Source organism: Bombina bombina, chromosome 7 (assembly GCF_027579735.1).
Source record: "Bombina bombina isolate aBomBom1 chromosome 7, aBomBom1.pri, whole genome shotgun sequence".
Taxonomy (NCBI): Eukaryota; Metazoa; Chordata; class Amphibia; order Anura; family Bombinatoridae; genus Bombina; species Bombina bombina.
The window spans coordinates 457,704,781-457,722,280 of record NC_069505.1 but is presented as its reverse complement, the minus strand read 5'-3'; positions in this window follow the sequence as shown (position 1 = coordinate 457,722,280).

The window sequence follows — 17,500 nt, the reverse complement described above, 5'->3', positions numbered from 1 at the left end:
GTACATTTGGATTGGGGAGTGGGCGCTAGACCTGTGAATGTGGGGGTCAAGAAGGACTTACCTGCTGATGTTCTTCTTGGAAATGACTTGGCTCCCCTTGTTTCTGCCTATGCTCCCATGGGTCCCGCTGATGTTAACCCTGTGACTACCCGTGCTCAGATCCGTGCAGCAGAGACTGACCCCCCTGCTGCTAAGCCCCAGGACGCTGAGCTCAGTAAATCTCTATCCGCTATTGATACGTGGAAGTCCCGTTACAATGCGCTGATGAAGGAGAAGAGGAGCGCAGAGGAAAAAGCATGTTTAGAACGTGAATCTCTGCTAGACAAGCTGCACCGACAGACTGCAGAAAACACCAGCTTGAGAGTGGGACATGAAACATTAAAGAAAAACTTAGCGACACTTGAGGAGAAGCTGACGCTGGCTCATAGTGAGGTGCAGCAACTCAAGGGCACCCTATGTCAGTATGAAGGGATTGTGGATACCTATAAAGAGCAGGTACAGAAAACTCGTAAAGAAGCTGATGGGATTTTGAAGGACTGTTTAGCCCTAGTCTGGGCACTGAGGAAGTTGAACCCTTCTTTGTATGGACAGGAATTCTCTCTCATAACGGGAATACAGATGGATTGTCCTGGCAAACTGACATGCCTACCACCTCCTAGTCCGGTCATCCCCAGGTTGACCCGCCAAAGGGTCAAGCCGGGTCTGCCGGAGTGTTCCACAAGGGGGGAGATATGTGACAGACCCTTCTGTCAGGACTGAAGGAGTTAATTGTGTTTAGCTAAGAAACTAATTTCTAAAGACAGGTTTTCTGGCCTCAGCTATTGTGTGCTATAATTACATTTAAGTAATAAACAGGCCATTGTTTAATCACCCTCAGAGAGCAGACGCTAGGTGATAAGACAAGCCAAATGTGTTTAAGTTGTTATCTGCCTAAGTAAAGTATTTAAGTAATGTAATTCTACTGTTTCATAAAAGGGCGTCTTCCCCTTTTTATCTAAATGTACAAGAGTCTTTCAACCCCCCCATCTGGGGTCAAACCTGTATAAATACTAGGCATCTAGCCTTTAATAAATGTCATTCTGTTTTAAACCTGAAACTGGCTGGGTTGTGAATTGCTGATTCCCTATGCAGGACATTGTTCATCTGGTATTAACCCTTGGTACACTGTTGGTACCGTAACATACAGCTTTCTTGCTAGCCTGTCACTAAGCACCCACACTAAACTACACTGTTCTACCCCCTATACCGGCGCCCCCGGAGCCTCCCGCATCTAAATAAAGTTACTAACCCCTAAACCGCCACTCCTAGACCCCGCCGCAACTCTTATAAATGTATTAACCCCTAAACCGCCGCTCCTAGACCCCGCCGCAACTCTTATAAATGTATTAACCCCTAAACCGCCGCTCCTAGACCCCGCCGCAACTCTTATAAATGTATTAACCCATAAACCGCCGCTCCTAGACCCCGCCGCAACTCTTATAAATGTATTAACCCCTAAACCGCCGCTCCCGGACACCGCTGCCACCTACATTATACCTAGTAACCCTATCCTGCCCCCCCCTATACAGTCGCCCTCTATAATAAAGTTATTAACCCCTATCCTGCTGATCCCGCACCTCGCCGCAACTAAATAAATAGTTTAACCCCTAAACCGCCGCTCCCTGACCCCACCGCAACCTATATTAAATTTATTAACCCCTATCCTGCCCCCCCTACACCGTCGCCACCTATAATAAATTTATTAACCCCTATCCTGCCCCCCCTACACCGTCGCCACCTATAATAAATGTATTAACCCCTATCCTGCCCCCCACTACACCGCCGCCACTGTAATAGATTTATTAACCCCTAAACCTAAGTCTAACACTAACCCTAACACCCCCCTAACTTAAATATTAATTAAATAAATCTAAATAATATTTCTATTATGAACTAAATTAATCCTGTTACGGTTACCCTTAGTCTCGCTGAGAGATGGACCGCTTAGTAGCCTGGATCCCTATTGCTAAAGAGGGGAGAAGCTGCTTTCCATAGTATTCTATATGAGTCTCGCAAATATAGAATAATCTCCCTTAGCTGCAGTACAGCTAGGATACCCTTCTGCCCACAAAAACGAGTCAACGCTGCGATTGAGGGTCAAACAAGAACTCAGGACTGGGATGCCCAGCCTGCTTTTTATTAAGGTTACATGCACACAGGGCACTCCCAGGGGGAGAGGGGGGGAAGCACAAAATCCCCCATCACACATTTAGATAGAGAGCACTGTCCTTTGACAGGCCACAATAGGATTACAGTACTTAAGATAACAAGTTTACAAGTTCATCTTATCAATTAGCAGTCTGGCTCCAGAGGTGATTAGACAATAGTTTCTAAAAGCTGAAAAAAAAGAGTTAACTCTTTATGAAATGAAACTTGTTACAGTTTTCTTGGAGCCCTTCTTAGGCGCTGGCTTGCTGGTTCAGGCATTGCTGCTGGGAAATAAGCTCTTCACAACAAAATAACTAATGCTTCTGTAACATTGCTCCCTTTCTGTGGAACACTCTGGCAGACACGGTCTGACCCCTTTTCGGGGCAGACTAAGGCTGTCCAGACCGCTGGTTATGCGGGGCTGAGGTCGGTTTGTCTGGACAACCCGTCGGCGTTGCCATTCTGTTTCCCAGGTCTGTAAGTAATGGTGAAATTGAAGGTTTGCAACGATAAGCTCCAACGTAATAGCCTGCCGTTATCTCCAGAGACCCGGTTCAGCCACACCAACGGGTTATGGTCGGTGACCAGAGTGAACTCCTGACCATATAAATAGGGAGTCAATTTCTTTAATGCCCACACCAAAGCCAAACACTCCTTTTCGACCGCTGCATAGCTGACTTCGCGGGGCAGGAGCTTCCGGCTGATGTAGGCAACTGGATGCTCCCCTCCATCTTCGCCTACTTGGCTGAGGACGGCTCCCAGCCCGAACATGGAAGCATCTGTATGGACGATAAAACGTTTGTTAAGGGCTGGGGCCGCCAAGACAGGAGCGTTAATTAGAGCATTTTTGAGAGCCTGGAAAGCCGTTTCACAGTGGGGAGACCACAGGACCTGTCGAGGTAAGTTCTTCTTGGTCAAGTCAGTCAGGGGTTTGGCAAGTGTGCTGTAGTCTGGTACGAACCGTCTATAGTACCCTGCCGTGCCCAGGAAGGCTAGGACCTGAGTCTTAGTGATGGGGGTGGGCCAATTGGCGACAGCTTCTATTTTGGCCGGCTCTGGTCGCTGCTTTCCACACCCCACCCGGTGACCCAGGTACTGTACCTCGGCCATCCCAAAGTGGCATTTTTCTGGCTTCAGAGTCAGGCCAGCAGCCCGGATCTGATCCAGAACCATTCCCACATGAGCTAAGTGGTCCTCCCAGGACTCACTGTGGATCGCTATGTCGTCCAGGTAGGCGCAAGCAAAACTCTGGAAGCCATCCAGGAGCCTATCCACCAAGCGCTGGAATGTAGCTGGGGCATTCTTCATCCCAAACGGCATTACCCTAAACTGATATAAGCCGAATGGGGTGACGAATGCCGACTTGGGGATAGCCTCCGGGGCCAGGGGAATCTGCCAGTAACCTTTGCAGAGGTCAATAGTGGTCAGGTAATTTCCCCTGGCTATACGATCGAGTAGCTCGTCTACCCTGGGCATAGGGTAAGCGTCCGTCACGGTATTTTCATTGAGCCTCCGATAGTCTACGCAGAACCGGGTGGTCCCATCTTTCTTGGGCACCAAGACAACTGGGGAGGCCCAGGGACTATCGGAGGGCTCAATTACCCTGAGCTGGAGCATCTCATCGATCTCCTTCTTCATTCCTGTCCTAACTGCTTCGGGGATTCGGTACGGAGCCTGGCGCAAGGGAGCTTGTCCCGGAGTATCTACCTGGTGGGTGGTTAAAGTAGTGTACCCTGGCTTCGGGGAGAAGGTGAGGTGTTTGGACTGGAGGAGTTGGTTGAGCTGCTCCCTTTCAGTGGGGCTAAGTCGGTCCCCTATCTGAACCTGCGCCACTATACCTGTGGGGAGGCTCTTTTCTAATAGGTCTGGAATGGGTAAACTGTCGGGGTCTTCCTGAGGGGAACAACATACGGCCGTCACGTTCTCTGGTCGCTCAAAATATTCCTTGAGCATGTTTACATGGAATGTCTTTGTTACAGAAGCATTAGTTATTTTGTTGTGAAGAAACTTATTTCCCAGCAGCAATGCCTGAACCAGCCAAGCCAGCGCCTAAGAAGGGCTCCAAGAAAACTGTAACAAGTATCATTTCATAAAGGGTTAACTCTGTTCAGTTTTGAGAAAACTATTTTCTGAGGCAGGTTTCCTAGCATATTGTGTACTGTAATTAAGTTTGTGATAAGCATTCACTGCTAGGTGATAAGAAGGACTCAATTGTTTTCTTGTGTGTACTTGTTATCTGCGGTGGCCTGTCCAAGGGCTTTGTCTAAATGTGTGATGGGGGATTTTATGCTTCCCCCCCTGGGAGTGCCCTGTGTGCATGTAACCTAAATAAAAAGCAGGCTGGGCATCCCAGTCCTCAGTTCTTGGTTGTCCCTCAATCGCAGCGTTGACTCGTTTTTGTGGGCAGAAGGGTATCCTAGCTGTACTACAGCTAAGGGGGATTATTCTACATTTGCGAGACTCATATAGAATACTATGGAAAGCAGTTTCTCCCCTCTTCAGCAATAGGAATCCAGGCTACTAAGCGGTCCATCTCTCAGCGAGACTAAGGGTAACCGTAACATTTGGCGGCAGCGGTGGGATTTTTCCTGGATTTCCTAGGAGAGGTACAGAACGGATGGAGAGCGCTTACGAAAAATTGAAGCGTACAACCCTAAAGGATTTACTTGAAAGCAGAGGGGGGTACGCCAGCAACCGGCCGAGGAGAGAGCTGATCGCAGAATTGACCGAACTGGATCAGAGCTTCACAATGGCGGAAACACCGACCACGATTAGTGACGAAAAAACCAGGATTGTTCGGGAGAGGCTCTCACTGTACGGGCCGAACCCCTCCATGGAATTGGTACAGCAGTTGATGGCGGAAGCGGACAAGGATATACGAGAGACTCGAGCCCACGAACTCAACCTAGCGAACGCACACCGCAATGCTGAAGCCCCGCAGGTAATCATCCCTGTCGAAAATGCTGGGAGGCCCAAGATACCCTATGCGGCATTTCGACCCTTCCTAGAGAGCGAGACAGGGATTGATGAATATTTGGCGGACTTCGAAAGGCAATGTGCCCTGCACCAGATTCCCAACAGGGAGTGGCCCACGATATTGTCTGGGAAACTATCCGGGCGAGCCCTGGAAGCCTTTCGTACTCTGGGTGCTGAGGAAGTGACACAGTATGAGCTAGTTAAGGAGACACTGTTGCGACGGTACGCAGTAACTCCGGACGCGTATCGCCGACAGTTTCGGGGCACGAAAAAGAAGCCTAACGATACCCATATGGAATGGGCGCACCGAATGCGGAGAGCGGCAAATCACTGGATGAGCGGAAGTAAAGCGGTGACTGGTGAGGAAATTTTACAATTGTTTCTCTTAGAACATTTTTATAATGGCATGGAACAGCAAGGGAAGGAATGGCTGCGAGACAGGCGACCTTCTACCTTAGAAGAAGCAGCCAAATTGGCCGATGAACATTATGACTCCCGTCTTCACGAACCCAGAGAGGTTTACCGTGCACCCCCTCGTGCTGAATTCCGAGCCCCGGTGCCCGCAGGGCCCGCCCGACACTCAGGACCACCCAATAACAGCTCTGAGCGTCCCAGACCGACTTGCCACCGATGCAAGCAACCAGGGCATTTCATGGCTAGCTGCCCCCTTAATACGCACCAGACACCCAGGAATTACAATTACCCCTCTGGGGCATATCGTCCGGCCCGGACCCTCTGTGTTAACCAAGAGGCCCCTATGGAGGAATATTTGGGGCCGCTTCACGAGGCGGACCCTGTATATGCTGCCTCAGATAACCGCCAGCACCATCGGCAGAAGGTATGGCTCGAGGGGCGATCTACCGAGGGATTGAGAGACACAGGGGCTACTATCACGCTGGTACAGAGTCATTTGGTGCCGGAGCACAAGCGATCTGGACAGACTGTGGCCGTTAGAGTGGCGGGGGGGGATGTGTACAAAATTCCAACAGCTAAAGTGCATCTTGATTGGGGAGCGGGAAAGGGGGCTGTGAACGTGGGCATAATGGATAATTTACCTGCCGAAGTACTACTGGGCAATGATTTGGGCCCCATGACTTCTGCCTATGCTCCAGTATGCAACAACGAGGCGGACCCAGTGACTACACGGGCCCAAGCCCGGACGGAGCGAGAACTCTCACCAGTGCGGGAGACACAGGTAAGACCTACCCCGACATTGCCTGACATGTTAGGCCCCATACCCTGGGACACCCCAGATGCTTTCGAGACAGAGTCTAAGACTGACCCGACCTTACAAAAGTACCGGGAACGAGCAGAGACCGGAGGGGGCGGGGCAGATAATGAAACATTCTTATGGGAAAAAGGGAAACTATACCGCTGGACAGAGAAAAGGGGACAGCGTAGGCGACAGCTGGTAGTGCCCCACAAATACCGTCAAGAAATCCTCAAGATAGGCCATGACATCCCCTTAGCAGGCCACCTAGCTGTAACCCGTACCCTACACCGCATTACTCACACGTTCTTTTGGCCAGGGGTACACGCCGACGTTAGAACTTACTGTAACACCTGCGATGTGTGTCAACGAGTAGGAAGGCGAGGCGATCACCCTAAAGCCCATCTAGTAAATATGCCCATTGTAGAGGAACCCTTCAGCCGGGTTGCTATTGACCTAGTGGGACCACTGGCTACCCCTAGTCCCTCCGGTAAGCGCTACATTCTTACCGTAGTGGACTACGCTACCAGGTACCCAGAGGCTGTCGCCCTATCCAACATACAAGCGGATACGGTAGCGAATGCACTAGTACAGGTGTTCTCCCGGGTAGGATTTCCAAAAGAAATCCTATCCGACCGAGGCACCCAATTTACGGCTGAATTGACCCAACAACTCTGGCAGGTTTGCAAAATTAAGTCCCTCCTGAGCTCCCCATACCACCCCCAGACGAACGGGCTGTGTGAGAGGTTCAATGGGACCCTCAAGCAAATGCTCAAGACGTTCACTCAGGAATACCGAGACTGGGAACGCTTCCTGCCGCACCTCCTTTTTGCTTATCGGGAGGTGCCCCAGGAAACGACAGGGTTCTCTCCCTTCGAGTTGCTCTACGGAAGAAAGGTACGGGGACCCCTAAACCTGATCCGGGAGCACTGGGAGGGAGAGATGGAGACTGACGGTGTCCCCATTGTGCCATACGTGCTGGAACTCAGGGACCGAATGGAGCAATTAGCCAAATCCGTGCGGGCTAATCTCCAGTCGGCCCAGAGAAGACAGAAAGTATGGTACGATCGGGGGGCCCGAAAGAGAATCTTTACCATAGGACAAAAGGTGTTAGTACTTAAGCCGGTGAAGACAGACAAATTGCAGGCGTCCTGGCAGGGCCCCTACCAGATCGTAGAGAAAAGGGGAGACACCACTTATGTGATAGCTAGCTGCCACGACAACAATCTTAGAAAGACATTCCATGTAAACATGCTCAAGGAATATTTTGAGCGACCAGAGAACGTGACGGCCGTATGTTGTTCCCCTCAGGAAGGCCCCGACAGTCTACCCATTCCAGACCTATTAGAAAAGAGTCTCCCCACAGGTATAGTGGCTCAGGTTCAGATAGGAGACCGACTTAGCCCCACTGAAAGGGAGCAGCTCAACCAACTCCTACAGTCCAAACACCTCACCTTCTCCCCGAAGCCAGGGTACACTACTTTAACCACCCACCAGGTAGATACTCCGGGACAAGCTCCCTTGCGCCAGGCTCCGTACCGAATCCCCGAAGCAGTTAGGATAGGAATGAAGAAGGAGATCGATGAGATGCTCCAACTCGGGGTAATTGAGCCCTCCGATAGTCCCTGGGCCTCCCCAGTTGTCTTGGTGCCCAAGAAAGATGGGACCACCCGGTTCTGCGTAGACTATCGGAGGCTCAATGAAAAGACCGTGACGGACGCTTACCCTATGCCCAGGGTAGACGAGCTACTCGATCGTATAGCCAGGGGAAATTACCTGACCACTATTGACCTCTGCAAAGGTTACTGGCAGATTCCCCTGGCCCCGGAGGCTATCCCCAAGTCGGCATTCGTCACCCCATTCGGCTTATATCAGTTTAGGGTAATGCCGTTTGGGATGAAGAATGCCCCAGCTACATTCCAGCGCTTGGTGGATAGGCTCCTGGATGGCTTCCAGAGTTTTGCTTGCGCCTACCTGGACGACATAGCGATCCACAGTGAGTCATGGGAGGACCACTTAGCTCACATAGGAATGGTTCTGGATCAGATCCGGGCTGCTGGCCTGACTCTGAAGCCAGAAAAATGCCACTTTGGGATGGCCGAGGTACAGTACCTGGGTCACCGGGTGGGGTGTGGAAAGCAGCGACCAGAGCCGGCCAAGATAGAAGCTGTCGCCAATTGGCCCACCCCCATCACTAAGACTCAGGTCCTAGCCTTCCTGGGCACGGCAGGGTACTATAGACGGTTCGTACCAGACTACAGCACACTTGCCAAACCCCTGACTGACTTGACCAAGAAGAACTTACCTCGACAGGTCCTGTGGTCTCCCCACTGTGAAACGGCTTTCCAGGCTCTCAAAAATGCTCTAATTAACGCTCCTGTCTTGGCGGCTCCAGCCCTTAACAAACGTTTTATCGTCCACACAGATGCTTCCATGTTCGGGCTGGGAGCCGTCCTCAGCCAAGTAGGCGAAGATGGAGGGGAGCATCCAGTTGCCTACATCAGCCGGAAGCTCCTGCCCCGCGAAGTCAGCTATGCAGCGGTCGAAAAGGAGTGTTTGGCTTTGGTGTGGGCATTAAAGAAATTGACTCCCTATTTATATGGGCAGGAGTTCACTCTGGTCACCGACCATAACCCGTTGGTGTGGCTGAACCGGGTCTCTGGAGATAATGGCAGGCTATTACGTTGGAGTTTATCGTTGCAACCCTTCAATTTCACCATTACTTACAGACCTGGGAAACAGAATGGCAACGCCGACGGGTTGTCCAGACAAACCGACCTCAGCCCCGCATAACCAGCGGTCTGGACAGCCTTAGTCTGCCCCGAAAAGGGGTCAGACCGTGTCTGCCAGAGTGTTCCACAGAAAGGGAGCACTGTTACAGAAGCATTAGTTATTTTGTTGTGAAGAAACTTATTTCCCAGCAGCAATGCCTGAACCAGCCAAGCCAGCGCCTAAGAAGGGCTCCAAGAAAACTGTAACAAGTATCATTTCATAAAGGGTTAACTCTGTTCAGTTTTGAGAAAACTATTTTCTGAGGCAGGTTTCCTAGCATATTGTGTACTGTAATTAAGTTTGTGATAAGCATTCACTGCTAGGTGATAAGAAGGACTCAATTGTTTTCTTGTGTGTACTTGTTATCTGCGGTGGCCTGTCCAAGGGCTTTGTCTAAATGTGTGATGGGGGATTTTATGCTTCCCCCCCTGGGAGTGCCCTGTGTGCATGTAACCTAAATAAAAAGCAGGCTGGGCATCCCAGTCCTCAGTTCTTGGTTGTCCCTCAATCGCAGCGTTGACTCGTTTTTGTGGGCAGAAGGGTATCCTAGCTGTACTACAGCTAAGGGGGATTATTCTACATTTGCGAGACTCATATAGAATACTATGGAAAGCAGTTTCTCCCCTCTTCAGCAATAGGAATCCAGGCTACTAAGCGGTCCATCTCTCAGCGAGACTAAGGGTAACCGTAACAGTCTTTCTAAGATTGTTGTCGTGGCAGCTAGCTATCACATAAGTGGTGTCTCCCCTTTTCTCTACGATCTGGTAGGGACCCTGCCAGGACGCCTGCAATTTGTCTGTCTTCACCGGCTTAAGTACTAACACCTTTTGTCCTATGGTGAAGATTCTCTTTCGGGCCCCCCGATCGTACCATACTTTCTGTCTTCTCTGGGCCAACTGGAGATTAGCCCGCACGGATTTGGCTAATTGCTCCATTCGGTCCCTGAGTTCCAGCACGTATGGCACAATTGGGACACCGTCAGCCTCCATCTCTCCCTCCCAGTGCTCCCGGATCAGGTTTAGGGGTCCCCGTACCTTTCTTCCGTAGAGCAACTCGAAGGGAGAGAACCCTGTCGTTTCCTGGGGCACCTCCCGATAAGCAAATAGGAGGTGCGGCAGGAAGCGTTCCCAGTCTCGGTATTCCTGAGTGAACGTCTTGAGCATTTGCTTGAGGGTCCCATTGAACCTCTCACACAGCCCGTTCGTCTGGGGGTGGTATGGGGAGCTTAGGAGGGACTTAATTTTGCAAACCTGCCAGAGTTGTTGGGTCAATTCAGCCGTAAATTGGGTGCCTCGGTCGGATAGGATTTCTTTTGGAAATCCTACCCGGGAGAACACCTGTACTAGTGCATTCGCTACCGTATCCGCTTGTATGTTGGATAGGGCGACAGCCTCTGGGTACCTGGTAGCGTAGTCCACTACGGTAAGAATGTATCGCTTACCGGAGGGACTAGGGGTAGCCAGTGGTCCCACTAGGTCAATAGCAACCCGGCTGAAGGGTTCCTCTACAATGGGCATATTTACTAGCTGGGCTTTAGGGTGATCGCCTCGCCTTCCTACTCGTTGACACACATCGCAGGTGTTACAGTAAGTTCTAACGTCAGCGTGCACCCCTGGCCAAAAGAACGTGTGAGTAATGCGGTGTAGGGTACGGGTAACGGCTAGGTGGCCTGCTAAGGGGATGTCGTGGCCTATTTTGAGGATTTCTTGACGGTATTTGTGGGGCACTACCAGCTGTCGCCTACGCTGTCCCCTTTTCTCTGTCCAGCGGTATAGTTTCCCTTTTTCCCATAAGAATGTTTCGTTATCTGCCCCGCCCCCTCCGGTCTCTGCTCGTTCCCGGTACTTTTGTAAGGTCGGGTCAGTCTTAGACTCTGCCTCGAAGGCATCTGGGGTGTCCCAGGGTATGGGGCCTAACCTGTCAGGCAAGGTCGGGGTAGGTCTTACCTGTGTCTCCCGCACTGGTGAGAGCTCTCGCTCCGTCCGGGCTTGGGCCCGTGTAGTCACTGGGTCCGCCTCGTTGTTGCATACTGGAGCATAGGCAGAAGTCATGGGGCCCAAATCGTTGCCCAGTAGTACTTCGGCAGGTAAATTATCCATTAGGCCCACGTTCACAGCCCCCTTTCCCGCTCCCCAATCAAGATGCACTTTAGCTGTTGGAATTTTGTACACATCCCCCCCCGCCACTCTAACGGCCACAGTCTGTCCGGATCGCTTGTGCTCTGGCACCAAATGACTCTGTACCAGCGTGATAGTAGCCCCTGTGTCTCGCAATCCCTCGGTAGATCGCCCCTCGAGCCATACCCTCTGCCGATGGTGCTGGCGGTTATCTGAGGCAGCATATACAGGGTCTGCCTCGTGAAGCGGCCCCACATATCCCTCCATAGGGGCCTCTTGGTTAACACAGAGGGCCCGGGCCGGACGATAGGACCCAGAGGGGTAATTGTAATTCCTGGGTGTCTGGTGCGTATTAAGGGGGCAGCTAGCCATGAAATGCCCTGGTTGCTTGCATCGGTGGCAAGTCGGTCTGGGACGCTCAGAGCTGTTATTGGGTGGTCCTGAGTGTCGGACGGGCCCTGTGGGCACCGGGGCTCGGAATTCAGCACGAGGGGGTGCACGGTAAACCTCTCTGGGTTCGACCCGTGCTGGAGCTCGGTAGTTCATGGGTTCGTGAAGACGGGAGTCATAATGTTCATCGGCCAATTTGGCTGCTTCTTCTAAGGTAGAAGGCCGCCTGTCTCGCAGCCATTCCTTCCCTTGCTGTTCCATGCCATTATAAAAATGTTCTAAGAGAAACAATTGTAAAATTTCCTCCCCAGTCACCGCTTTACTTCCGCTCAGCCAGTGATTTGCCGCTCTCCGCATTCGGTGCGCCCATTCCATATGGGTATCGTTAGGCTTCTTTTCCGTGCCCCGAAACTGTCGGCGATACGTGTCCGGAGTTACAGCGTACCGTCGCAACAGTGTCTCCTTAACTAGCTCATACTGTGTCACTTCCTCAGCACCCAGAGTACGAAAGGCTTCCAGGGCTCGCCCGGATAGTTTCCCAGACAATATCGTGGGCCACTCTCTGTTGGGAATCTGGTGCAGGGCACATTGCCTTTCGAAGTCCGCCAAATATTCATCAATCCCTGTCTCGCTCTCTAGGAAGGGTCGAAATGCCGCATAGGGTATCTTGGGCCTCCCAGCATTTTCGACAGGGATGATTACCTGCGGGGCTTCAGCATTGCGGTGTGCGTTCGCTAGGTTGAGTTCGTGGGCTCGAGTCTCTCGTATATCCTCGTCCGCCTCCGCCATCAACTGCTGTACCAATTCCATGGAGGGGTTCGGCCCGTATAATGAGAGCCTTTCCCGAACAATCCTGGTTTTTTCGTCACTAATCGTGGTCGGTGTTTCCGCCATTGTGAAGCTCTGATCCAGTTCGGTCAATTCTGCGATCAGCTCTCTCCTCGGCCGGTTGCTGGCGTACCCCCCTCTGCTTTCAAGTAAATCCTTTAGGGTTGTACGCTTCAATTTTTCGTAAGCGCTCTCCATCCGTTCTGTACCTCTCCTAGGAAATCCAGGAAAATCCCGCCGCTGCCGCCAAATGTTACGGTTACCCTTAGTCTCGCTGAGAGATGGACCGCTTAGTAGCCTGGATCCCTATTGCTAAAGAGGGGAGAAGCTGCTTTCCATAGTATTCTATATGAGTCTCGCAAATATAGAATAATCTCCCTTAGCTGCAGTACAGCTAGGATACCCTTCTGCCCACAAAAACGAGTCAACGCTGCGATTGAGGGTCAAACAAGAACTCAGGACTGGGATGCCCAGCCTGCTTTTTATTAAGGTTACATGCACACAGGGCACTCCCAGGGGGAGAGGGGGGGAAGCACAAAATCCCCCATCACACATTTAGATAGAGAGCACTGTCCTTTGACAGGCCACAATAGGATTACAGTACTTAAGATAACAAGTTTACAAGTTCATCTTATCAATTAGCAGTCTGGCTCCAGAGGTGATTAGACAATAGTTTCTAAAAGCTGAAAAAAAAGAGTTAACTCTTTATGAAATGAAACTTGTTACAGTTTTCTTGGAGCCCTTCTTAGGCGCTGGCTTGCTGGTTCAGGCATTGCTGCTGGGAAATAAGCTCTTCACAACAAAATAACTAATGCTTCTGTAACAAATCCTATTTAAAACTAAATACTTACCTATAAAATAAACCCTAATATAGCCACAATATAAATAATAATTATATTGTAGCTATCTTAGGATTTATTTTTATTTTACAGGCAAATTTCAATTTATTTTAACTAGGTACAATAGCTATTAAATAGTTATTAACCATTTAATAGCTTACCTAGCTAAAATAAAGAGAAATTAACCTGTAAAATAAAAACTAACCTAAGTTACAATTACACCTAACACTACACTATACTTAAATAAATTATTCCTATTTAAAACTAAATACTTACCTGTAAAATAAACCCTAAGATAGCTACAATGTAATTAATAATTACATTGTAGCTATCTTAGGATTTATATTTATTTTACAGGTAACTTTGTATTTATTTTAGCTAGTTAGAATAGTTATTAAATAGTTATTAACTATTTAATAACTACCTAGCTAAAAGAAATACAAAATTACCTGTAAAATAAATCCTAACCTAAGTTACAATTAAACCTAACACTACACTATCATTAAATTAATTAAATAAATTAACTACAAATAACTACAATTTAATACAATTACATAAACTAACTAAAGTACAAAAAATAAAAAAGCTAAGTTACAAAAAATAAAAAAAATAAGTTACAAACATTTAAAAAATATTACAACAATTTTAAGCTACTTACACCTAATCTAAGCCCCCTAATAAAATAACAAACCCCCCTCAAAATAAAAAAATGCCCTACCCTATTCTAAATTTAAAAAGTTCAAAGCTCTTTTACCTTACCAGCCCTCAAAAGGGCCTTTTGCGGGGCATGCCCCAAAGAAAACTGCTCTTTTGCCTGTAAAAGAAAAATACAACCCCCCCAACATTAAAACCCACCACCCATATACCCCTAATCTAACCCAAACCCCCCTTAAATAAACCTAACACTACCCCCTTAACATTTGGCGGCAGCGGTGGGATTGGCGTCCTAGCGCAAGGAGCAGCACCACAACAGCACTGGTATCGTAGGAAAGTTATTGAGGGCAACGCTAGCCACTGCGCAGCGTCCCTACCTACAGCAGCATGGAGCTGACAAGATACTGGTCAGAACCCTGTGAAGAGCACCTCAACCTGATCCGTCGCTATGAGGGCGCGGATTTCGTTCTAGAGGTAAAGAGGCGGCTAGTCCGATATGGTCCAGACCCTGCGCAGGAGGTAGTCAGTCGCCTCATCCGGGAATTGGCTACTAAGAACGAAGCAGCACGAGCCTTTGAGCGCCAACTGTGGAGTTTGGGGGTATGGACACCTGCTCTCCAGCGAGAAAATGAGTTACAGGGGGCAGAGACAGTTGGTCCTGTCCCCCAGCAGCAGAGTGAATTGCAGGGAATTGGGAGCCCAGACTCCATTCCCCAGCGGCAGGCTGAGTTACAGGGGGCAGAGACAGTTGGTCCTGTCCCCCATCAGCAGAGGAATATGCAGGGAATTGTGAGCCCAGACTCCATTCCCCAGCGGCTGGAAGTATGTAAGGGAGAGGAGAGCAGCGACCTCCCTCCCCAGCGGCAGTATACTGTGCAGAGGGAAGAGACAACCGGTCTCCTTCCCCAACCCCAACCAGAGATACCAGAGGCAGCAGGCCTCATAGACTGGTCCTGGGAGGACCCCCAGCAGGCAGGTGGAGATGGGACCGCAGTCTCTCTACCAGCCCTACAGGGATGCTGGGCAGGCGGCCCAGATCCCCAGCGACAGACCCAGCTACAGGGAGGGGAGAGCATCGACCTCCCTCCCCAGCCGGAGTGTGCCTTCCAGGGAGAGGAGACAACCGGTCTCTCTCCCCAGCCGCAGCATGTTCCACAGGAAGAGGAGAGCATCGACCTCCCTTCCCAACGGCCGCCGGAGTATCAGGAGGAGGAGGTAAGCCAATCTCCCCCTCCCCAGCTAACTCCTAACTTGGGCCCAGGGTTAACAGTGGAGATGTTGGCCCCCACTGACCCCCACGTTCCCTTTGCCACCGGGCAGGACTATGCCCCAATTCCCCCAGCAGAAGAGCTGGCATCAGGACAGAGCGCTGCTGGCCTCTGCCCTACAGACCTTGTCCTTGTTACAGAACTGACCTGCAAACCCCTCACCCCAGCAGAAGCGCTGGCACCAGGACAGAGTGCCGCTGGCCTCTGCCCCCCAAGTACCATCAGCTATTTGCCCAGCTGCGCCAGGAAGGCCGAGGATGCTGCACTTTCATCCTGCAACCTGGAACTTACAGGCCAGTACTACGTATTGTGGGGGGGCTACTTTGCTGCTAACGATTATTTGTGGGTGGGTTGCGAGACTAACTTAGGCACTGACCGGCAGAAGGTCAGGTGCCTGGTTAGTCTCCCTCCAAAAGGGGAGATATGTTACAAACTGCTGTTTGTAACTGGCCCTTTAAATGGAAAATTGCCCTGCTTCCCTGGATTTTGGAGAAGCCTATTTGCCAGCCTCCTTCCTCATGACTATGGCCCCTGGAAGATTGTGCCCCTGAGAACATATTAACTTTTATTGGGTGTGTATGGCCCTTTAAGAACCATCTGGGGACATATTGTGACTTTGATGAACAATGCCCCTTTAAGACTATGTCCCCAGACCTGTGAAATGACTTGTCCCTGGCTTTCTCCCACTTGGTTCAGTTTCATTGTGTGCCATTAAGAGTTAATTTTGTTCAATTCTAAATACAAGTTTGCTGGGATCAGCTCTAATTAGGTTTAGTGACTTTCCCATTGTCTAATCAGACTAGTATTGATAAGGTGGACTGCATTGTTTTATTGTGTGTAATGTTATCTGCTGAAGTAAATGTTGTGGCCTATCAAAGGGAGTGTCTCTCTATCTAATATCAAATGTGTGATGGGGGATTTTATGCCTCCCCCTGAGAGCGTCCTGTTTGCATGTAACCTCAATAAAAAGCAGGCTGTGTGCTCCAGCACATCAGACCTATGTTGACCCTCTAACTTGAAGCTTTGACTCATGTTTGTAGGGGACAGCTTATAATCACTACAGGGATTGCTATGTTTTTCATACTCCCTTAGCTACAGGGATTGCTACAGAAGGAAGAGGTTCGCCTACTGGAGCCTGGTCGTAGGTCCAGGGTGCAGAGCAGACGGCGAGATACCAGCCCAGCAGCGGTGGTTCATATAGTCTGCATTACTGATGGTGGCTACGCAGCAGTTATAGTGTCCACGGTGCTGCTGCTCCTTTGGTGAGCGCTAGGAGCATCCTTTTCTACGGTCCAACTTCCAGCCAGCCTGGAGGCAACCGTAACACCCCCTGAAGATCATCCTACCTTGAGTCGTCTTCACTCAGCCGAGCAGCGATGGAACCGAAGAGGATACCCGGAGCGGCAGAAGTTATCCTCCAAGCGGCGCTGAAGAAATCTTCCATCCGATGAAGTGATCCTCCAAGCGGCGCTGAAAAAGTCTTCCATCCGGGCGATGTCATCTTCCAAGAGGCGCTGAAGAAGTCTTCTATCCGGGCGATGTCATCTTCCAAGCGGGGTCTTCAATCTTCATCCCGCCGACGCGGAACATCCTTCTTTACCGACGGACTACCGACGAATGAAGGCTCCTTTAAGGGACGTCATCCAAGATAGAATCCTATCAGCCAATCGGAATTAAGGTAGGCAAAATCTGATTGGCTGATTGAATCAGCCAATCAGATTGAAGTTCAATCCGATTGGCTGATCCAATCAGCCAATCAGATTGAGCTCGCATTCTATTGGCTGTTCCGATCAGCCAATCGGATTGAACTTGAATCTGATTGGCTGATTCAATCAGCCAATCAGATTTTTCCTACCTTAATTCCGATTGGCTGATAGAATCCTATCAGCCAATCGGAATTGAAGGGACGCCATCTTGGATGACGTCCCTTAAAGGAGCCTTCATTCGTCGGTAGTCCGTCGGTAAAGAAGGATGTTCCGCGTCGGCGGGATGAAGATTGAAGACCCTGCTTGGAAGATGACATTGCCCGGATAGAAGACTTCTTCAGCGCCTCTTGGAAGATGACATCGCCCGGATGGAAGACTTCTTCAGCGCCGCTTGGAGGATCACTTCATCGGATGGAAGATTTCTTCAGCGCCGCTTGGAGGATAACTTCTGCCGCTCCGGGTCTCCTTCGGTTCCATCGCTGCTCGGTGAAGACGACTCAAGGTAGGATGATCTTCAGGGGATTCGTGTTAGGTTATTTTAAGAGGGGTTTGG